The sequence below is a fragment of the Trachinotus anak genome, unplaced genomic scaffold, assembly GCF_046630095.1.
Source record: "Trachinotus anak isolate AG129_WGS33_773 ecotype Australia unplaced genomic scaffold, CSIRO_AGI_Tana_v1 ptg000009l, whole genome shotgun sequence".
Lineage (NCBI taxonomy): Eukaryota > Metazoa > Chordata > Actinopteri > Carangiformes > Carangidae > Trachinotus > Trachinotus anak.
In genome coordinates this window covers 196332-208333 of record NW_027273860.1, presented here as the reverse complement: position 1 = coordinate 208333, position 12002 = coordinate 196332, and positions in this window count along the sequence as shown.

The window sequence follows — 12002 nt, the reverse complement described above, 5'->3', positions numbered from 1 at the left end:
TCTGATTTAGTGGACAGAGGTTGAGAAAATAAACAGACATTTATCCAGATGAAAACACAAACTGGTGTGAAGTTGTTCTGTCTGTGGCTGCTGTCATATATTCTGCTCTGTCCACTGCAGCATGATGATGGTGATGATGATGATGATTGAATCTAATGATTATTGTTTGATTTATTCAAAACAGATCATAATGTGCAGAACAGTCTAAGCCTCTCAGTCACTTGTCTTTGTGGTGGTTTGGTCACCGTGACAACCTGTTCTGCTTCACCACCTGACCACTAGGTGGCCTCAGACTGCAGCTGTGCTCTTATTTTGAAAGTTTGATGTTGCTGGGTTCAGACTGCTCCTCACAGCTGTGACCAGCAGGTGGAGCTGCTGTATCAACAACCACAAGGAGACCAGCTGGTCACGGTGTGTGGCCAAATGTATGTGGACACCTGATCTGCATATGTACACATCAGATCAAAGCAACATATGGACATAAATATGTGGACAGATTTATAATGTCTAGTATATCATACAAACATAAATATGTGGACACCTGAATAATGAATATGAACAAACACATGTGGACATATAACTAATGTATTGACACAAATATGTGGACACTGTTTAATGTAAATTATATGGCCAGAAGTATGAGAATGTGTGAGTATGAGCTGTTGTGCACATACAAGTTGAAAGGTCCAAATCTCAGAGATGTAAAGAGAAGAAATCATTCTGACCCTGAGGAGGTGAATCTTAGCAGCAGGATTGACATTGACAAAGAGACCTCTACAGAGGAAGAGGAGGAGGATGAAGATGAAGAAGGATCAGTGTGAGTTGTTTCAGTGTCTAAGTGATTTTAGCGATGTTAAACCAGAGAAACCAGCTGGTGTCCACAACTCTTCACCTGCATCACTCTGCTCCTTTCATCTCAACCTGAGGGGGGTTAGGGGCCTCGGCTCAGTGCCCCCCCCACCCACCCCACCCCCCACCCCAACAACAACCTTAACCCTCATTAGGAAAGTTGCATTATTAATATTACATTATACTAATATATTTGCATCTTATAATAAATATGTCCTATAATAAATAATTGGTTATAATATGTATGATATGTAATGTATAATAATGTGTAATTAAAAGCATCTACACTTAAATATTTCTGTATCAACTATTTCATATTGTTGTATTTAATATTTTAACAGTGTGTTTTCATTATATTCTGTTTCAGTCCAGTATTTTCTTTAAAAAATCAAATATTAGTAAGTCTTTTTTATTTTTGTGTTTCACATTTTCTATATAATAATATACATTATTATTATTATTGTTATTGTTGTTGTTATTATTGTTATATTAAATTATACTAATATATTTGTATGTTAGTTTACATTAACATTAGAATGTTAAATGTAAAGTTTTATCTGCAAAAATAATGAGACCAAACATCCAACTGCCTGAAACCACAGGAAGAGACAGACTGAGAGAACAAGCTCACAACAGCCTTACAGTGTGTGTTGTGTATTTGTTGTGTTGTTGTAGGTGTGTGTCTTCTTTATGCTCTGGTCTAACAGTCTGATGTCAGCTTCATCATCATCATTATCACTCAGGTTCCAGATGTTCGTAAAAACGTTTGTTTGGGAGGGAATGAATGTAAAGTATGTGAACATGATATCTCAGTGGACATTGGTTCCAGTCAGTGTATGTACACCCTATTAAAGGGCTCAGTGTGGCCAACAGTATGTGGAAAGCTGAACAGACATTATGTGACAGTGTGTTTCAGTCAGACTCACATCCCTGCTCCTGCTCCTGGTTCTGGTCTTAGTTGTTGTGTACTTGTGGTTGATGTTTTGCTCCTCTCGTATCCTCCTCCTCTCTGCCCTGCTTTCATCTTTGCTTTTAGCTCCTCCACTTTCCTCTGTCCTCCTGATGCTCTCTTGTTGTGTCTCAGTGGTTAAACCCCACCTGCTCACCTCCTCTCCACCTTTTCATCTCCTCCCTCTCTGTCATATTTGACTCCTGACAGCAGACACACTGGTGTATCAGGGCTTTTACAGAGACTCAGTGTTTTAATGTATGAATGAAGAGAAACATGATCTGTGACTGTTCCTCATTAAAACAACCAGACCTCTGTTCTACATGTTGTTGAGTTGTGTTGTTGTGTTGTAGACCTCTGTTCTAAATCTGTGACTTTAATCATGGTAACGCTCCGTCTCATTGGTCGCCTGTCGGTGATGTCATATCCTGTCTGCTCAGGTGTCAGTGTTGTGTTTGTCTGACAGAAGCTCATGTTTCAGATCCTCTTTCTCCTCCTTCGTGGTTTTCAGCTCTGTGTCTGAACCAGATGACGGATTTTAGATCTGAAGTTATCAGAGAAACAAGCTGAGGAAATGTTAGACAGCTCAGCTCCAGCCAATCAGAGACGTCCTGTGTCACTGAAGAGCGTCGACCAATCAGTGACTTTAACTGTGGAAGTGTTTGATTCAGTGTTTTTACTGGTTCTGATCAGCTAATCTGTTTGTTGTGGAGAGGAGGAGACTCTGTGGAGAATCCAGCTCCAGGTCAAAACCTCCTGAACCTCTGACACTGAAGGATCCAAACACAGCTCAGACTAATAATAATAATAATGATAGTAATAATAGTTTTGTTGATGTGGAGCCTCAGACTCTGTAACGACTGCAAGAGAAAGTGACTCTGTATTTACACCTAACATGACACGAACAGGTAAGTGTCCAGGTGTGTGAGAGGCTCTCAAGTTACCTATGTGTGTGTGTGTGTGTGTGTGTGTGTGTGTGTGTGTGTGTGAGACCTGTCCTGTTTGGATCAAACACTCTCTGCTTGTTGTGTGTTTTCATTGGCTCATTAACTCCAACAACACAACAGACAGACAGGTGGAGACAGACAGGTGGAGACAGACAGGTCCACTACCTGCTGGTCTGGTAGGGTTAGGGTTATGGGTTAGGGTTAGGGTTAACCCTAACCCTAACCCTAACCTTTACCTTTGGGCTCATGTAGGTGGAGCCCAAAGGTAAAGGTGAACACACACTGATGAACCACCTGTATAACATCCTGCTGGACCTCCTCAGGTCCCTGTGGTGTCCTCTGTGGAACCTTCACCTTCACCTCCACCTCTCATCTCTTCTTCTCTGTTTGTAACGGTGTCTCATGGCTCCTTCTTCTGTGTTTCTAACAGGGTTTTTGGCACCCCCATGTTGCCGTCTCGCCCCCATCTATCCACCATGTTGTTTACTAACAGTCAGCTGATCAGTGAGCTGATTATCAGATCAAAGCTTCAGACCTCCACCTGCTGACATCACCTGATGACATCACCAAATAACAGGGCCAGGTAATTATGTTCAGATGCTGATTCAGCAAACTGCTTCACTCCAGTTTAACCAAATCACCATGTCAGGTGAAACCCCAGGTACCAGGAGGTCTGCAGGTAAATGAACATTACCTGCTGTATAATAAAATGTCATCTTCACTGAAGCTCCAAAACCAGAACTTACTGTGGAGCCTATAGATACTGATCAGGTGATGAACTGATGAGGATCAGGTGATTGTGGACAGTCATGTGATCACAAGTGTGTGTGTGTGTGTGTGTGTGTGTGTGTGTGTGTGTGTGTGTGTGTGTGTGTGTGGCAGTAAGCTAGCAGCATGCCACAGTGGAGCCATGGTGTTAGCGTAGCTAGCGTAGCTGACATTCCTGCTGCGGATCAGTGATGAGGACAAAGAAACAGCATCCATCATGTGACAGCTTCATGTCTGCAGGTAACACAGGTAACACACCTGAACCTGCTCACAGCAACCTAACACCTGGATTGTAACACACTCTCCCTGTTGGTTGAACCTGGAGTCAACACCTAACTGTCTCGCATTTGATCTGATTATTCTAACAGTGTTCAGGTAGACAGACAAGCAAGGAGACAGATGAGCAGACAGGTAGAAAGACAGACAGGTAGACAGACAGGTGAGGGGACAGGTGAAAAGACAGAAACAAAAAAAAACATTATTTTAAAGAGATGTGAGAAACAGCTGCTACATTTGACCTCACCTCTCTGTACAGGTAAATAGGTAAATAGACAGACAGATCAGTCAGTGAGTGTATGCAGCAGATCTGGGGTCAGATCAGTTGCTACATGATAAACAGGTGAGTCAGAGATCTCAGTTGTGATTAGAGGTGAACAGTTTATGTTTTCTGCTGATATGTCATCACAGGTACACAACGACTTCTTCATCACTTCCTGATTGATTCATACAAACCAAAACCTGTGAGTCTAAGGTGTGATGGAGTTCAGACACAGAAACTACCATCGTCACAGGTTCATCATCTAATCAAATGACTCAGTATTTAAAGGAACAGTTCAATATTCAGTGAATCCTCTTCTCACTGACACACACTGACACGCACCTGTCATTCTCACAGCAGAGGTAGTACAAGTACTACAGTAATACTGCACCAGGACCAGGACTACATCACACACTCACAGACTAAAACACACCCAGGTAAAACACAGCTGAACACGATCAGAACAGAATTTTATTTTATTTATTTTACTCTGACAGAATCTGTTCACACTGACACTCAGAGATTCACAAAAACAAGTTACTGTACAAACAACACAAATACACAAACAGAAAAACAGAAAACAAAATGTACAAACAAACAAAGTTCTGTAAAATATATATTTTTTAAATTTTATTTTAGATCAACTCAACTTTAAACTCCTGGTCTGTGTGTGTGTGTGTGTGTGTCTGTGTGTGTGTGTGTGTGTCTGTGTGTGTGTGTGTGTCCCTCATGTCCTCCTCGATCTAATCTCTGAAATGTTTCCATCTCTGTTTACTGAATCTGGATTAAATCTGTTTGTTACTGAAACCAAATGAAGTCTGTTTCTTCTTCTGCTGCTGGAGAATTAAAGGTCTTCAGGTTCTAGTTTAAAGGTTCCTGCAAGGTTGGATGGTGGGTTCAGGTGGGCAGGGCTTGGGGCATGGCTGATAGTGGTGACTACCCTACCCAGTATTAATATAGAACCTAGACCTGCTTTATAATCACAAACACATGGACATCTACCTTTAGACTGGGTGGAGCTTTAACATAACAGACCAGGTCTGACCAGGTGTGGGTCAGGTTTAATCATTGTCTTCTCATCCCTTTTGGATGCAAACCAGGGCTGAATATCCTGAATGGGTCAAAAGGGACCAGGGGAGTCAGAACAGGGCTGACAAAGACCCAGAGTTTGTTAGACCTGAACCAAATGGGACCTAAAACTCAAACATCTTCTAAAATGGACCTGAAAATAATTATTCCTGTTCCAGCAAGCATCCAAGGACAGGTAGACCTGATCCTAATGGCAGCCAAAGAAAACCACCTGTCTGAACCAAGGATAATCAGACAAATTCAAAAGGGACCTGAAGACAGTCAGAGCTGGTCTGAACAGATCAGGTTTCTTTCTCTTATTCGGATCAGGTCTTCAGTGCCTCATGGATCAGGCCTGTCCTCAGGGACAGTCAGGGAGAACAGAACCAAAGATTGTTACCTGATGCAAAAAGGACCCAAAACCCGAGGGCCTGAATCAGAGGGGACAAGAGCACAGTAAGACCTGGCCCAGTTAGACCCAAAGATTATCAGTACCCATCCAAAAGGCACCCAGAGTCAGTGAGACCTGATCCAGATAGATTCAAAGATAGTTAGACCAGATCCAAGGTTTTGATGGATCATGTTTGTGGTTTGAAGGATTTTATTAATTTGAAATGAAAAAGTTTGAATTAAATAAAGTTTCACATCATCTGACCTTTAATGACCTCTGCTGTGGTTTGTCTGTAGGCCTGATCACTGCTCTCTCTCTCTCTCTCTCTGTCTCGCAATGTGCAGTGGGTGTCTCTCGCCCTCAGGTCCAGACTCGTTCTGTCAGTCTGGTTCTCGTCTCTTCAAAGATAAACTTCAACGTAAACCGACTTCATTCTTCTTCACTCAACCAGAAACACTTCCTGTTCTGACAAAACAGCAGAAGAAGAAACAGCTGCAGCTCCCAGCACTCAGGAAACACTCAGACCTCATACTGTACCTGGTCCTGGTCCTGGTCCGGACTTCACAATGTACTGACCCAGACCTAATAATGGACCCTGTGCTTGTGTTATTCATTTAGTCATGGACTGTGGACTTAGACTTGACCTCACAGTCTGCTCACAGTCTGTGTCTTGGGCCTGACCTTAAACCGTATAGTGATGGTCCTGGTTGTAGTCCTAGTTTTTGTCCTGCTGTTTTTAACCGCAGCCAGGACTTGGTCCTGTGGACCAGGAGCTGATCCTGCACCTGACACAACCTTTTACAGTCTTGGTCCTGAACCTGGTCCTGACTCCACCCTGTCTTGGCCTTGAACCTGACAAATCGACACATTCTTGGACCTTGTACTGATCCACTGCTATCTATGGACCTGGACCTGTTCCTGGTCTTTTAAGAGGATCTAATCCTGGTCCTGTTCATCTCATAGATCATGTATGAGTTTGACCTCTTTCTGAACCCACAGGTTTAGTCTGCGTCCAGGTGTTGACAGACAGGAACTTTAATCTGACAACAAAAGCAGCAACACAACTTTGATGAAAGCAACAGATGCAGCAATAATGAGAGCAATGAGAAAAACATGAAGTAACAGCAACAACAGAAGCACAAAGATCTGCAGCTTGGCAGCAATGGTGAGGGCAAAAGTAGGAAAACCTGCAACAGGGACAACAGCAGCAACAGAAGCAACAGAAGCAACATGGCAATGGGAGCAATGGGAGAAAAATGTATTAACAGCAGCAACAACAGCAATGGTAGACACATTTCTAATGTTGCTGCTGTGACAACCAGTTGCTGCATTTTTGTGTCTATCATTGCTGTTTCTGTTGTAGTTTTTTTTGTTGCTCCTGTTTTTGTTGCTTCTGTTGCAGTTCTTTCTTCTGTTGCTGTTGCTCTCCTTGTCATGTCTGTTGCTGCTGTATCCTTTGTTCTGCCATTGCTGTTTGTTGCTGTGTTTTTGCTAATGTTGCTTTCCCTGATTGTTTTTCCTTTTGCCTCTGTTGCCGTGGCCTCTGTCTAGTTTATGTTAGCCTCAGCAGCGTTGCAGCACATCTCGTCCGTTTGTTCCACAGCAAAGGTTTGTTTTGAAGTAACATCAAAGCTACCAGCATATTGCTGCTGTTGCTGCTGTTGCTGCTGGCAGGCAGCCATGACGGTCTTCATGCCTACGTGATGTTTCTGCAAGACCTGACAGCGAGACGATGAAGATGATGAAGAGATGATGAAGATGATGGCGAGATAAAGAAGAGAGACGCTGATGACAGACGGATAGAGAGACCAGATAGTGGACAAACCCAGATTAAAAGGCAACAGGTACGACTGGTTTGGATCCAAATAAACAACCACAGGTCAGGTGATGTCTCCCAGCATGCAACAGGATTGTGACACCTCAACAACAAATCTGATTGGATGTCATGAGGTCGTTATGAAGTGACAGACGATTGGTTCAGTTTGACCCATGACATGATGATAACAGCAGAGGATGAAGAGGATGTTACAGTTTTAATAGAGTCCAACAAACTCTGCTGCAACTCTACTGAAACTCTACTGAAACTCTGCTGTAACTCTTCAGAATCTCTTCTGAAACTCTACTGTAACTGTAGTGCAATATCCTTCCATTTGTAATTTAATTACTGTGAAATTGAACAATGTGAAGTAGTTGTAGGCCTACATGTTGTTTTTGCATGTGCACAGTAAAAAACATTGACGTAACATAAAGACCTGGACATAAATTTTGTGGGACGCTTGGCTGATCCTGAACGCAGCAGCACCACAGTTCTCTCCAGAATGAGGCAGACTGTGGTCGAGGTCTGGACTGAATGTCCTGTTTGAACAAGAACTACATCACTCTAAAGAAACTCTCAGTGATCCTTCGAAGATTCTCCAGCTTCTAAACTTCTTATCAACATCTGAGTCACAAAAATATCCTGATTTTCTGGGGAGCTGCTAAACTTTTCCTGCAAACATCATCCGGCTGAGAGATAGTATCAGGCCGTGATGCTCTGAGCTGAGCAGATAGAGATCAGACCGGCACTGTCATGCCTCTTTAAGAAGACAGTACATTTCTATGAGTCGTCCTGCTCTGATAAGACTTCTCACGGAACCAAAAACACTATGAACACACTACAGGTAACACACAAATTTATAAAATGCACACAACACAACACACAAACACACTCATGTACTGGTAAACTCTTACAATACTTCCTGTGTATTAGTGCAGTTCGATAGTTTTTATCTTTCCCTTCATGTTTGTTTCCAAAGTTTTGCTTTCTTGGCTTTGAAGCTGATATGATTTTAATTTCTTTCTACAGCAGCTCTTTGTTTATAGGGGCCCCGCCCCCACCTCCTCCCTCCATCATCCCTCTTTGTGTCAGCAGACTAAAGGTTCGGTCACAGCAGAGTTGAAAACGGTGAAATCTTCATGTGATCAGTGGATTCATTCGCAGGGTTGAAGACCAGATTCTTCACCTCAAGTTGAACTTTGACCTGTGAATTTGCACCACTGACCAATCACAGGGTTTTAAACCCAGACCTGACTGCCACCATTTAAAATGGTTACTGAGATAAGGATAATAGAGAATAACTCTGAACATAAGCCTAGTATAGACTGTCTCATCAGCTGTGATCAGCTGTGATCAGCTCCTGTCTGCAGTGAATCATAATGTTCAGACAACATCACTGTTTCACTGTGATACTGAAGGAAACTTAAAAACAGGAGGATTCTCTATGAAGTTCTGCAGCCTCTGTTTCTCTGGAGCTTTATTCTGGAGGGACATCAGAGATGATGATTTCCTCAGGAAGTGATGTCACACTGAGCCAGATCAACATGTTCAGGTTCAGGTCTGGGTTCAGGTCTGATTCAGTCAGGGCTCTGACGTTCACACTGAGGTCAGTGTCACTAAATCATTTCCATTAAACACAGTTTAATTTGTTTTAGTCAAAGTCCAAGAAGAATAAAGAACAAAATGTTTGACTAGTGAAACAATAATTAAAGGTTCATCGGTTAACCTTAATTCTTTGATTTTTTAAAATATTGTGTGTGTCAGCCTTTGTTTTTGGTAGATCCTCCTGGTCCTGGATGATACTGATCTGACACAGATCTGTGGTGAGGTTCAGCTGCTGTTTCTCCACCTTCTCCAGAGGTTTTCTACTGGATCACCCTCAGAGGACACACCTGTCCAGGTCATAGGTTTCACTTCCTCTTGTTCTTTTCTTCTGTTCATTCAGTGTTTTGCTACAAACCTGTCTTTGTAGCTCCATCTATAAGCCCCATCTCTCCTCCACCTTTTGCTCTCATGCACCCTCATATCAGCTCACTCCACCTTCATGTTCCAGGGTCACTTTGGTGGTCCTGGTCCAGGTCCACACCAAACCTGCTGGACACACATCTGATGTTTAACCTGCAGGTTTCTTCTTCCTGGACGAACAGGTGGACTTTCACACAGCCTGACCACACATGGACAGATTCCTGTCTGAGGCTCAATGTGGTGTCATCTTTGAGGACGGTCATGTACTTCCTGTTGCTCCTGATCAGCGGCTCCTTCATGTGGAGCCATGATGCATTAGACAGCAGGTGAAGTCACAGGTGAACGGATGTTTGTTGAGATTGTTCTTTGTATTTTATATGTATATTATCGTCTGTCAAACCAGTTTGTGTTTAATTATAAATTAAATGAAACAGTCATGTACAATCACTCTGAATCATTTCAGTGACTCTGAGCAGACGTTCAGTTCAGGTGATTTGCCAGAATATTTCTTGAAAACATTCTTCTCTATTAATCTGCTCAGATTTGTTGCAGAGCGGTCGTGAAGCTTGATTCTGTAGAATAAAGTTATTATTGTTGTCAATGTCTTTAACTCTTTCATCACCCTCTCTCTCTCTCTGTCTCTGACTCTGACTCTGAATCTGTCTCTGTCTCTGTCTCTGACTCTGACTCTGACTCTGAATCTGAATCTGAATCTGTCTCTGTCTCTGTCTCTGACTCTGTCTTTTACTCTGTCTCTGACTCTGACTCTGACTCTGAATGTGTCTATGACTCTGACTCTGACTCTGAATCTATCTCTGTCTCTGTCTGACTCTGACTCTGACTCTGACTCTGACTCTGAATCTGAATCTGAATCTGTCTCTGTCTCTGTCTCTGACTCTGACTCTGACTCTGAATCTGAATCTGAATCTGTCTCTGACTCTGAATCTGAATCTGAATCTGTCTCTGACTCTGAATCTGTCTCTGTTTCTGTTTCTGTTTCTGTCTCTGAATCTGAATCTGAATCTGTCTCTGACTCTGACTCTGACTCTGACTCTGACTCTGACTCTGTCTCTGACTCTGTCTCTGTTGTAAGTCACAACCATGTAGCATCAAATTGAAAACATCCATTAGTGCAGAGCCACATCAGAGCAGAGGGGATGGATGGATGGATGGAGGGGTGGGGGGCAGATGTGTCATTGTTTGGAAAGGTATCTAATGTCAGCAGATGGGATGAGTTACTGAGCAGAGGAGAAGAAGAAGAAGAGGCTGAGGGATGAGAAGATTTGCGTGTGAAAAAGCAGCGATGGAGATCAGCAGAGAAGAAGAAGATAAGACGATAAGAAGACAGGAGGGGGGGACCGGATAGAATTACACAGCTCAGGATTATCTGCACTCGGCTCACCTGGTTCACAGGTGAGAGACAGGTGAGGCGTTGGCTGATGGGATGAGAGCTGCTGCAACTTCAAAACATCTTTTGCCTACAAGTCTGAGCTACAGAAACATCAGCCAGTCAGAGGAGAGCGTTTCACCTGCAGGCATTAACCACACTAACACTCATTTAACTCAAATTTACCTGGAAGTGAGTCACATGACATCACCTCATTAGCTGATTTTGTCGTCATCTTGACACTTATCTGAAAGGTCACCTGGTGCTGTCACCCACAGGTCCTGGACATTCACCTAGTACCCTCATCAACACCTGGAGTCTCATCTGACGCCCTCACCTGGTATTTGACACTCACCTGCAGCTCTCAGCTGAAATTGGAGACTTACCTGTTGCTCTGTCTTTACCAGGTAATTTCTCAGCTACACGCTCACCTGTGCAGCTGGACATTTACCTAGACACTCACTTGGCTGTCTCAGCTGTGGATTAGATATGTCTCATTCTCACTTACAGTTGGACACTTGCATGTAGCTGGTCAGGTAGCTGGTGCACTCACCTGGTAGTAATCACTTTCTGGTGTTCTCTAAACTACACCTGGACACTCACCTCTCACTTTCATCTTTAACTGGTAGATGTAACCTGTCATTGTCACCTGTAGCTGAAACTACAACCCTCTGGTGATGCTCATTCATTAGATATTCTCACCTGTACTTGGACACTCACCTTGACTTCAACCTGCAGTTGGTTGTCTCACCTGAAACCTATAGGTGGGTGCTCACCCGATACTCTCACCTGTCTGGAACAAACCACACTGACAGGTGATGAAACATACAGGAAATGTGTTTTATTTATGACTTCCTGTCACAGACATTTCATAGTAAACCTGACTTTTATTCTTTAAATTTACGTTCAGGTGAATTACAGAATAAAAACCAGCAGGTAGTGTGTGTGTGTCTGTGTGTGTGATGTTGTGAAATAACTTTGTGTGTCTGTATGCGTCCTACAGGATCAGACTGGGTGGTTCAGTCTCTGAACATAATTATCTACTGATGGATGCTAATGTAAACTGAAGGGAAGGTAACGAGTGAGGGAGGGAAAGAGCAGAGGACAGAGTGATTTTAATGGAAGGTAGTGAAAGAGGGGGGTGGGGGGTTTACAGGTTCACAGTGAGGACAGCAAAGTGATTCCTGTCCTGACGCGTTCTTGTCAAAACAACATTTATTACTCATACAGACTGAAACCAGCCGACATCCAAACACCAGCTCTTTGATCCTCTGCTGCTGGGTTCTCACTCTGAGGCTCCAGACCCTGGAGAGGACAGCAGTCC